Below are 12,865 nucleotides of genomic sequence, written 5' to 3' on the forward strand. Positions count from 1 at the left end.
GTTTGCTTACTTATTGAACACAATCTTATGTTTTGAATTTCTTTGCTACAAATACATTTTATGACTTCCAAAGTTCAAACTTGACAAGATTAAGGGTAAAGATAAGAGAAGTGGAATATAGGAGATTTAACCAGCATTCGAACACGCTGTAATTAATTATTATCTAATTAAAAGGTGAAAGTTCATGAGCAGATTTTCCATGAAATACATGAGATAGAATTGTGTCTATCACACAAAGTTCATATGAAACCCCAAGAAAGTTAACACCGTGTGGAAAGTTGGAAAGGGGCGCTTTTATGTTTTGGCCCTGACTTCCTTGGCTTTAGCATAACAGGGCATCAAAATCTGGCTGCATTCTTTTAAACTTTTCCTTGATGGCTGCTATATCATAGCATTCAAGTTTCATTGTCCATCAATTGTGTTCCTCATATAGAATCTAGCTGATAATAGCAACACATCCATTTTTATAAAAAAAAAATTTATTACTAGTGGAAGACTAAAAGAAACATAACTAAGCAATAAAGGTGGAGACTTCCAAATGCGGGGAGATATCTCTAGAAGTCTTTCGGGCCATATTAGCAACTTGAATGAACGTTCTTTTATCAACAAATTAAAAAAAAAACTGAAATAAAGTCAGAAGTAAAAAGTAAAATATTAAAAAGTAGAAACACGTCTGGTCAACTGTATATGTGTAGGGCAAAAAGAAGTGCCGAAAGAGGATATGAAGAGTATGATTAGTATGATGTTAGAGCAAACATAAATATGATTTCTGATTTCATGTATTTCACAGCATTAAGGAAGAAGCTCGAACTTGACACGTTGACCTCAAGATGAATCAATGTAGAGTTTAATGGGAATCCAAACATGAATTGTTGAGTATGACTCATAGGCAGTGTCAAGTGGGCAATGGGTCGTGATCCGTGGAGCTGCCCATACATAGTAAACTGGATCATTAGTATCCCTATATATGCTTGTAACACGGAAATCCTAATTATTGTATTCAAAACAAATCAATAAACGGAACTATAACTGCACTATAGTCGCCGACGTAGGCAATTTGGCCGAACTGCGTGACCAAAGCTTTTGTGTGTTTCTTTCTACTCTGTTATGTATTCATGTTGTTGTTCTAACGGGAATGAATAAGACAAGATGCACGCGAAGAAGACAAGACAGACAAGGATATCATATTATCATTTTTAATTCATAAAGTTAAAGAACTTAAGATAAAAGGAAATTGCAATTGCCAAGCAAGTGATTGGAACATCAATTGGAACTCAAGTAAGAGCTTCAAAGAAACTCTATTAGGTCACCACTGAACCCAACTCATACACAAGCCTCTACCAAAAATTCAGAAATGGGAACGAAATTGGCTAAGTCGTGAGTCATGACATCAACACGATGAAAGGAGGGGAAAGTAGTGTGAACTGAACATCCTTCATATATACCCCCAAATCACCACCTATCAAACCACACATTGAAGTTACATGAAAATAAATAAGAAATTATGTATAGTGGCTTGGAAGAATAATCCCTTGACAAGAGCAACCATTTTGGAAACAGATTCAAAACATAGTGGACATTTTTTTAAAGGAATTTAAGTGGCACCATTTTCTGACTCTGCTGTCAATGTTATGACAATAGTAGAGGGTTAAATTAATACAAAATGAGACTTAATTGAAGACTTCAAGTCTGCCTAGGCCATGACAAATACACCCCGACGAAACAAGGGGCAATTCCAGAAGCTTTTTGTTTATTAATTTGGTGACACTGACACTCACTATCTTATAATGTATATAGTTTGATCCGAAGTACCAAATACGTTACCGTGAACCAAAGTTGAAATTAAATCAAGAGAAAGCCTTCCATACTAGTAAATTTACTATTAAAAATTGGGAGGCCTATACTCAACCACAAAAACTAATTCAAGAGTTGAGGTTTGCACTACTCTTATAAAGGCTATCTATGCTCTATCTCTAACCAATGCGAGACTTCTAACATTTATGACACAATTGACCACCTACAAACAAAAGAAAAATCAATAAAACCAAAACCAAAAGTAAGGTCACAACAATCTCGAACAACAAAATAGAGGTAAGGTTTACTAGCCGTGGATTTGTGAAAAGTTAAATAATTGCAAATAGTTTGTCTCAAAACACACCTTTCTAAAACCAAATCTATAGTTAAGGACATAGCCCACCGCAATCTTAAAGTGTGAAAAACAAGAGTAAAAGAGGGCTGCGCCTACCGTGGGATGTTTTATAACTGACCCACGGTGGTGCAGTTTGACTTGACCCCTTATTGTAGGTTTAGAAAGTGGGTTGACCGGTCATAAAGCACTAATTTTGCAGATCAGTCCCTCCTAGTCTGATTAGGTGTCCTTGTGTGAATGTATCCCCATTATTATAATTTTCGGTCATATTCATTCTCAAAACTGTACTGACATAAAACAATAAAACATTGTTCAAAACCCTCTCAGCTCTGACGAAACAAAAATCCCAGGTGGATCGTGGAGGTGTTTGTTGTTGATCGTGGAAAAGCTCCATAGTTCCATCGTGATAAGTTTGTCTCAGGGGTTAACGACGGCGTTGTTGGAGTCTTCGTCGGCGAGAGACACCTTCGGTGGCGTGGTGGGTGCGGCCGTCGAACTGGAGGAAATACCCTGTAATCGCGTGGAAGGATAAATCTGGGTATGTACTTGTTTAGTTATGCCTGGTACTTTGATTGCAATTTGAAGTTAATGATGTTTAGCAAAAGCCCTAATATGATGTTGATTTGCATAGTTTTCATTTCATTCCCCAAACCCCAGGCCAGGCAAGATTTTGTGTCTTTGTGCTGTATCTTTTTGTAGATTAAGCAACCTGAACTCTTATTCATGATCAAAGTCATAACCATGAAAACCCCCAATCTGAAATCCCCAATCGCAGCAGAGTTTAGAAATTGATAGGGATGAACATTTATAGATGTTGTTAAGACGTTAATGAAATGAATCGGGCTGATGCTGTACCAGTGTATAAGAGTCCCTTATGACATTTTTTTGCATTTATTATTATAAGTTATTGTCTTGTTCAGTATGTGTTTCCATGTTTAGGGTTATATTTGTGTTTTAAATATCTATGTGCATGTTCGTAATTTATATATAGCATTACAATCCCCTCTTACATTAACCCTGTTGTAGTCCAATTAAAGATTCCCATTAGATTTACTAGGTATTAGAAGAAGCTCATACTGCATGTGAACTGGTGCTGTTTATTTTTCTGGGACTCTGCTGATGCCATTAATTTTGTTGCCTAATAGGGAGTGGTATTGAAAAGGCCATTGAAGGAGGAATGGAAGTGAGTCATGAAGAACGTTCAATTCAGGTTTGTTAAGTTGATGTTGTGTATTGAGTGATAAAGACTGAATGTAAACTTGATGATTATTGAACCAATCTACGATATTAATGAACAGGTCAATGATGGGAGTACAACGAATGATGATGGGACACAGTATGGGTCAGATTATATTGGAGAAGATGCATACTCCAATTTTTCAGCTGGAAGTGAAGAGTTTGACCATCCAGATTTGTATGAGTCACCATACACTGCTTCAGATTCGTCAGACGAGTCAGACCATTACTATGGTTATGGAGAAGAGATGAACAGTGATGGTGAACAAGATGGGAACGCCCACGTTGAGGACATGAATGTTCCGTTGCCTAATGGTGTTCATGGTGTACTGAAGATTGATACCCTACAAGATATACTTGGCATAGATCTCAAAAAATTGGTTCCACTTGACTTGATGAATTATGAGTTTCTGGATAGTGAGGTGGCGTATCTTTTCTACCATTGGTATGGACGAGTAAATGGGTTTGCGGTGAGGAAAAGCAGAAAGATTCACAACAAGGAAGGGTTACTTATACAACGCAATTTTGTTTGTCATAGAGAAGGCTTGCGTGAAGATAGAGGTTTGACTTTGGAAAAACGTCAACGTGAATCAAGGGCAGATTTCAGGTGCGGGTGCACGGCCAAATTTAGGGTACATGTGGATACTTCAAATGGTCGGTGGTATGCAAAGCTATTTACTGATGAGCACAATCATGTCTTGGAAGAGGATAAAATGTGTGGCATGATAGCAGCTCACAGGAAAATGAATGATTCAGATATTCTGCATATGAACAACATGTCACGAGCTGGTGTAAGTACTCCTCATATCCACAGCACATTTGCCTACCAAACTGGTGGATTTCAAAAGGTCAGATTTTCGAAAGGCTTCAAACGGACTTAAAAACTGTAAACCAAACAAGCACATCATTGTAGTGAGTAAATGTTTAATTCATCATTTAATTATTAGACACAAAAGATAGAACATTGGGTGGAAACCCTTAAAAGTAAAAAGAAGGGTGTTTAATGGATAAACCAATGTATAGTAAATATTCTACAAATATTTGTAATTTCAATTATCTTGATCTAGCCTCATTTTAATGGGCAGGTGCAGCTCTATATATCTAACATAAACCCTTTTTTATTTAGTTTAGTTAAGAAACATTTCTTTGGCCTCCTATATATTTTGGTCAAGCTCTGTTAGTGCTCGTAACTAAACCTATTAGAAAAAATGGACTTTTGTTGGAGTAACCTATTTTTCCCGTATTTTCTAATTGCTTGTCGAAGTCATTTGTACCTAAATTAATGATATGCGGTTATGTCATATGTGATTATCATTGTAACATCTAATTTTTCTAATTTTTCTCTCAACTAATATTATTATTATTATCATTATCATTATTATTATTATCGTGTGTGCTTGATTTAAAGGATTAAAACGATTAGTAAGAAAATATGGTCATTATGTACGCGAGTAGGATTTAAATATATGTTCTTAACTCAACTATTCTTTCATCTTTTTGTTCTTCACAAAAAACCATTTCAATTCTTCCCGATACCTATTCAAACGCGTCCCTGGGTGCAATATGGGTGAATCTGGGGTTTTTGGGGAGGATCTGGGCACGAAATCGTCCAATCTGGGCAAAAATTCATCGTCCCGTCGAGCCTAAGCATTTTCCGGCGAACCTGCCGGAAAATCAATCACTTTGAACACGTTTTTCTCCTTACTCAAAGCTCGAAACTTGATAATTAAACAACCACCGTGCTTCTGGAAACGAGACAAATCGACAACTGTGATGAGCTTTCCTCCGGCGACTATCGCCGTCGTATATGCCCCCGTCTGAATGGTCTTCTCCGGCGACAAGGTCGGTGAAATCTGCAGAAAATTTCCAGTTCCGTACTTAAAGGTTTCTGGGCTTTCTAATCACGTTTGTATGCTTATTTCATTGATTTAATGCATGAAAAACATAGTTTTATGGAGTGTGTATATGATTATCGGATTTGCACAACTGTTGAACAATTATTGACAATTTGGTTGGTACCTAGGACCAATGAGACACCTTTAACCCTTGCTGTAATTGTTTTATAAATCCTTCGATGTTCAGAAACAGATCCGGAAACAAAGAAAGGGAGCTTAATTCCATTTCCATGGTACCATAATCAAAAGCTTTAAAATAAGAAGGGATCAAACTATCTATGCCCTGTTCTCAATCTGGATGAGAATGAATCAGAATTTTAGATAAAAGTAGACTTCATAATACGAATGGAAGAACATAAATTCATGTGGATTTGGATTTATGATTAAGTGATTTTAAGGTTAAATTGACCTTTAAATGTTGATTTTTAAGGAAGATCATTACAATATTTGTGGTGGGGAAATTTTTAATATAATCAAATTGAAGTAGGAGATGTAATTCTCTCACAATCTTAATTGATTTTTTTTAGTTTTTGGTTACAGGAGGAACAATCATTTTTTTTTTGCTACATTGGAAAATTGACAACAAAACGAAAGAAAACTACGCTACAACCAAGGAGACCCTAATTAAGGATGAGGAGCTGCATCTCCTGTTCCAGCTGATGAATAGCCTGATAGAGATTGTCACAGTCAATGTCACAGGAGATGTTCCTACGCCCTGAATTCATACATTGGTAAAACGTATGCAGAGAAAGCTATGTCAGGTCGCCACAATCACCCGCCGCAAGTTAGACATAATTAATATGCATGCTTGAGGGAATGGAATGAGCCAGGTCGCCATAATGGTCAGTTCCATACGGGCAAATCAAACTGTCATCCAGAGTTTGGCCTGAGCATTTGAAGTATGGGCTTACGTACTAAGAGATGAATGTAAAAGTCAACTTCATTACAAAGACATCTACCTGTCGATAAGGAGGCAACCCGACCATCAGTGACACAGTTTTCGTTGGTCACGACGGTCAACGAACAACGCAAACTGACACCATGCAGCCGACTAGGTCAAGATGGCATCCCTTGACAGACAAGATTGATTCACAAGTCAACCGACATAGTACTTATTACGCCCCATTTACGGACATGGCATGTCAATTTGTAATGAATACATTCATTAGGGTTCATAAGTCGGCCTACTATAAAAGGAGGAATCCCCTTCATATGTAAATCATCTTCTACAAATTAAAATAATACTCTATACTTTTCTCATAGTCTTTTATGTTTTCAGTCTCTTTGAAAACCTTTGTCCGAACAGTACTCTTAGAGTGCGTAAATACTGTATTATGTTTTCATATACATCTGGTGGACTGCTTGCTTAACCGTCTAACCATTATAGATTGTGGTCCAAAATGTATTTGCTCCTCGTTTGAGAGCGTGTTCATTATCAAAATCTCCACATGATACTCGCTATCTAACCTCATGAGAATAAAATAATTCCAAACTTCCTTATTTGTACTCCTTCAATAGAGGATGCAATATACAAATGGACCCATAATTCATGATGAGTTGAAATCTCGACATGCATTAAGCGTGTGTTTGGAAAACTCATGCACGATCCACATTTACACAAGTAAGAAATAGTTGTGTATGAATTTCTTGATCAACGTTTCAACGTTGACCTGTACAAATTTAAAACTAAACACACACTAAATTTTATTTCAACTCATCATGACTTCGGTCCCATGATATCAAATATGTATATATATACATAGATATCACATTGGTAATTTTAACCTAATTTAAATTAAAATTATAATACTAAATCAAAATAAATTGAATTAATATATATATAACAATAACAGTAAAGATTAAATTATATTAATATTTAAAACAATATACAATATAATTTAATAGAGATTCAAATAATATTATAAATAACATAATATACGGCTAGGGTTTAGAACACCGCTCAAACCGGTTTAAAAAAAGCCTACTTCCGGAACAATCCCGCTTCCAGTCGGTCATAATACAAACATGACACAGTCCCCAACTGGTGAATGACCTGATAAGCAGGTCACCACATATATAACCAAACATCCTGTCCTCTTTCTTAACCCTAGCCGCCGATGCTCGTCTCCACCCTCACTTCAATTTCTTCGTATGCTTTGTTCCTCCCCCTTTGTTCTCCACACCGCGTCATCGTGTTGTTCCTCCCAACAATCAAACGACCTCCTGCCACCATCTCCGCCCTAACCGGAACCACTTTCGCCCTTTGCAGCAACGATTTCCAGACACCGTTGCAGTTCTTATTTGGGGTACTCACCGAACAATAGCTTTCTTACTCTATGCTTTTATTCCGGGTTTTAAATTGGTCTACTAAAAGAAAAACTACATCACATCTTCATTTCTTTAATTGTTATTTCTATGCAGAAAAGCATCATCACCTTAGATGGGAACTCCAAGCACAGGACAAGAACCTGCATTCTGCGACATATTTGGAGTGTATTGGAGACCAAATCAGGTATATTCCATGCATATTTTCGGTCTTATAAACATAATGGTGTTCATGTTAAAAGACAATAATCAGTGTTTTAAGGATGTGTTTTAATCTACTGTTCCCTTGTACATTGCCTGATTACTTGCGTGCTGTTGTACATTTACCTGAAATAAGAATTTAATTGTTTTGTTCCATTGTTGTTCTGGGTTGTTGTTCTGTTATGCTTTTGTCCTGTTTGTTACTTTCTCTTTCCCTCTATGTAATTCCTTGTACTGGGACAGGGCACCCATTGCGGTCCCCTCACCTACTTATATATATATATATATATATATATATATATATATATATATATATATATCTGTCATTTGGCCTTCCAAAAAAAACTAGGCCTAATCAAAACAGCCAACCGCATCACCCTCAATTGAACAAACTAATTAACTTTACCCTGTGCTATATCTAAATATGAGTTATGGCCCTGTGCCCTATCTGCCTATACACTACAAGTTAAACTGTTTGTCCTCTACTTTTATGGATTAGAACCATTTTCATTTTATTAATTAATGTAAATAATTAGTTCCCTCTCTGTAATACAAACACATCAACACTTATATACAACATTTTATTACTTAGTTACCAAGAACGGGCTTCAAGTTAACTGATTTTTTATTAAACACGGCTTTGACTTGTACTAGAGGATTAAACCTACTTGTGCCTGTGTTGCTAGTACATTTTTTGCAGAGTATAGTAACTCAATTAAGATGTTATTTACTTGATTAACATATGCCAGTTATAGAAATAAATACAATAAACCGTAAAACTATCTATCTTCACTACATTAATGAAATTTAAATACTGTGGTTACCCTAAAGTTTACTTCAGTAACATCATTCATCACATTAAATGAATGTTTCTATTCATTTTCGAACCTGAAATAGTGAACATAGAGCCATATATTAATTTAATAAAACAAAACAATGTCAAAATTTTATTTAATTGTTTTTATGAAATACATGAAATAGTGTATGAGTGACCTTTTATGTAATTGCAAATATTGAAAGTTAGTCAATGGAAGTATTAATTTAGTATGTAATTCATTTTTTAGGACTTTGTATACATTAGTAGAAGGTTTTATTCGGATTGGGAGGATGTAATTCATGGTCGTGATGATGTTTTTGCCATCGACCCCACTGGATATGCTATGGAAGTGACCATAGGATTTCAGGAAGGCAGACCTGCATTTACCAAAGGTTTTGAAGACTTTGGTCATCGTTATTCATTGAATGGAAAATCCTTTGTTAGGTTTAAGTATGTAGAACCACAAACTTTTTACTTCAGCATAATTGGTGAGGATGGAAGAGAGATTGAATACCCAAAGCATGATGCAGTACCACAAGTAATTAACCTCGAATCAGATTCTGAACCTGAACAAATTGTAAATTACCAGTTCACACCTCCTAACGGTGGAGGCATAAATTGGGAAAAGGTGGTAACACAAAGGATCGTAGATGGTAAGGATCCACTGGTAAGTGCATCGCAGTAGTCATATTTCCATTCTTTTCATGGTCTATTTTCAGCATCGCACTAATCACATTTCAAATTATTGATGGCCTCTTTTCAGGTACTGCTCATATTTCCATGTACATATTTTGTTTTCCATCAATAGGCGCATTGAAATATTACCTTTTTTCCATGCAGTTCTTACCAGCAAAGGTGGTAGAGCAACTTATGCAAAGTGGACATACAATGTTAACAGTGAGGGTTATGAACACAAATTTAGTTGAAGATTGTCAAATTCGTCCTGCTAAGAGAAATAAGCATGAAGCCTATTTAACTCAGGGATGGCATGGCCTGTGCAAGACTTTAAACATGTCGGTGGGCGACAAACTGTTTTTCACTTTTGTGCAAAATGAAGTTCAATTGTTCATTTCGTGCATGCTGGATAAATTTGTAATTGTGGTGTGAACTACAAATAGTTGCACTTTGCAGGCTTTGAACTACTGTGTTAAGGGTTGTAACTCTATGTTCAACTATTGCACAATTTAGAATTTGAACTGCTATCTGCTATTCAGTACAAACCCACCTTTTCGCCGACAACTATCAGTTCTTATTTTATTTTTCACTGATGCATTTCACTTTCTCAAACTCAACCAATGTTAATGGGTGGATTTTCTATATATTTTTCATTTAGAATTAACGCGTTTGAGGAATCCGCACAGCAGGAGTATTTATCAACAACTTTGCACCTTAATTTCATCTTCCAAACTAATACAATTTCTGCACCAAATAAAGTGGGTATAAAGGACTTACAACATAAGATTCAATATAATCTGCGGGAAGTGGCCAACGTCCACTATATAGTTGCATGCTATTACCTGGTTTTCTTATTAAAGGTTTGAACCATTAATTGATTACACAAGCTTCATTTCTTCTTAGCTACTCAAATTGATTACATATCCCATATAGTTTAACATTCTACACTAGGTTCCTTTGCACTCAAGTAAGAAACTTACTATACTTATGTTGATGGTGGGTACATTTTAAATTTTAAATTTTAAATTATGGGGTCATAATGACGATCGGTAGTTTTAAAAAGTAGCTAAAACTTGAGTCCGATGCAAAAGTTTGCAAAACACATATCTTACGATTTAAATTGCTGAATCTATCAATCTTTCATTATTTGCAAATCCACTCTTGTATGCTGGGTTAATAGCACCAATTAATATCTTACATCTCATTATTCAGCCTTTTCTTACTCAAAATCCTTCGGCCTAAATAGACATGACGAAAATATTAAAAACAATTTCATTTATTAAAATAGGTGAAGGAAGCTGGTGAAGGGGATTAATAGTTAATGGGAATGGGGGAGGCACAACAACTTCAATTTGTTCTTAAATCAATTTTGCAATTACATGTACAAATAGTGTAAGGGGAATGAATTCAAAATCAACCCTAGTTATCATAATAACCGATATGTAGTGGATTGTTTGTCACACATGAAATCTCTTCAGATTTCTGAGGGACAATGTAACTCTGCCCTCCCATTGTAACCTAATTTGTCCCATTCTTCTCAACAAGGATATTTATTCCAGCGCAGCAAAAAACAAGCAACATAATTTTAGTCCAGAAATTACCCAGAATTGCCTTCAACTCAATTACTGAATGTCCTTCACTAGAACCTAGATCCCTAGAACCTCAAACAGAATTGATTTTGAATTCAACATAACACTACCTGGAGCTTGCTTCCACAACCTCTGTGGCTTCCAACCTGGCTCATAGCAGATCATATTTGTTACACTCAAATTAACCAAATAAATGTGTGCTTTCTCAAGGCTACACTTTCTCAGGATCTCAACTACTGCAATGTACATTCAACTCCATAGCATCAACCTTCTCATGTATAACAAATTCCTCAGTCCTATTCACCCGTTAATTGGTTCCCAGTTAAGCGGCTCCCAGAAACAACCTTCCACAACAAGATAATATGTTATCCTAATATGTTTACTGTGAATACTCACAGAATTAAGGCCGAATTCACCACATAAATTCCCCAATGATTTTAAAAGCTATCGGCAAGATACGAAAGCTACATGCCACGCATGTCATGCACAGTAGCCACTACCTGAGTCCCTTCCAAACCATTCAATCGATTTTAACCAGGCCGGAATGGATACGCGGTGGTTGGAATTACTGTTCACGCGTTCTCCTACAACGACGACGCGTTTAAGGTTCGCGACGTTTGCGAAACCGAACGGCGGTTGGCGACGGCGAACGTGTCCGTAATTCAGAGATCAAGTATGGAACGATCTCAGAAAAAAGGAAAGGGAAGGGAACGGAACCCCCATCCCCATCGGACATTTCAGAGAATTAGTAAATGTCTCAGATTGCAAATTAGAGTTAGTATCCAAAATCTTCTTATCTCAATTAACCGGTAAAAAACCCAACCATTGGATCATTTTAACTCCAATCCAACGGTCAGAATTAAACTACACCACGGTGGGTCAGTTACAAACTGACCCACGCTAGGCAACACCGTAAAAGAGGGATAAGTAATAGAGAAATTTGCGGAAATGAATCTAGATCAAAGTGTATCTGATTAAGAGTTCCTTTTGTTTATTAATAGTAGTGTTATATACAAAAATCAAGCTAATTGAACAAGGTGGTTGTCACAACAGCTAAAACCTCCCCTACATGGGCTCAAGCCAAAAATCACTCATGGATGCATCAAAATTAAGCTTAATTATCTTTTTCTACGCCTAGGTCGACAATTCTGAGAAATTGATTATAGATCTTGGTGGTTGAGTGGTAAACCCAAGTCATAGCCAAATTTCTGAGTGTAGAAGGAAGCATCTTGTATTTAATAGTCTCAGTAGTCCCATTAATAACAATCTTAGTGTTGAAATACATTAAGAGGGCCAAAAATAAGAAATTCTTCCATGCTGTTTCCGAGTGGGTCAATGAACCATTATCTTGCCTAGCTGATGTGTGAAGTCGTTTCTAGCATGCTGTCATTGGCTTTGTTGTTGGATCTTGCTTGAAGGAAGGATCATGTTATTTTTTTATTTGATTCGAAACTATAGAAATGGGTCTGTGGGGTACTGTGTATTTGATCTCTTGGTGGTATACTGCCAAGTGATCTCTTTTACTTGCCTAAGTTTTTTACAATTTCTTAGGTTTCTCTTGTTTTTTGCTACTCTTCTCTTGATGTATTGGGTTTGAAGTACCCCTTGTACTTCTATTCAATAAATCTTCATGGCTTATCAAAAAAAAAATTAAGTGTTCCTTAAGGTCGGCTTCATCGGTATAAGCAAACAAAACCAGCATTTTAAGGTTCTCATGATCAACTGCATTGATTAATGATTATCTCCACTGAGAATGGTTGAAAATCTGCTACCACCTCCACCGCTAGCTCTAAATTCACCATTGTGTTTATCTTGCTCATGTGTATGGTCTTTTATTTGAGTCAACAATTGTTGATTGTGTTGACTAACCCCACGTAAAACATCAAGGGGATCATTCTTTTATGATTGTTCTTAGATGAATTCACATTGGATCTTATGTTCAAGTGGTCAGAATCTTTGGGATTTGGGAAAACGATTT

This window comes from Lotus japonicus, chromosome 4 (genome assembly GCF_012489685.1).
Source record: "Lotus japonicus ecotype B-129 chromosome 4, LjGifu_v1.2".
In the NCBI taxonomy this organism is placed as follows: domain Eukaryota; kingdom Viridiplantae; phylum Streptophyta; class Magnoliopsida; order Fabales; family Fabaceae; genus Lotus; species Lotus japonicus.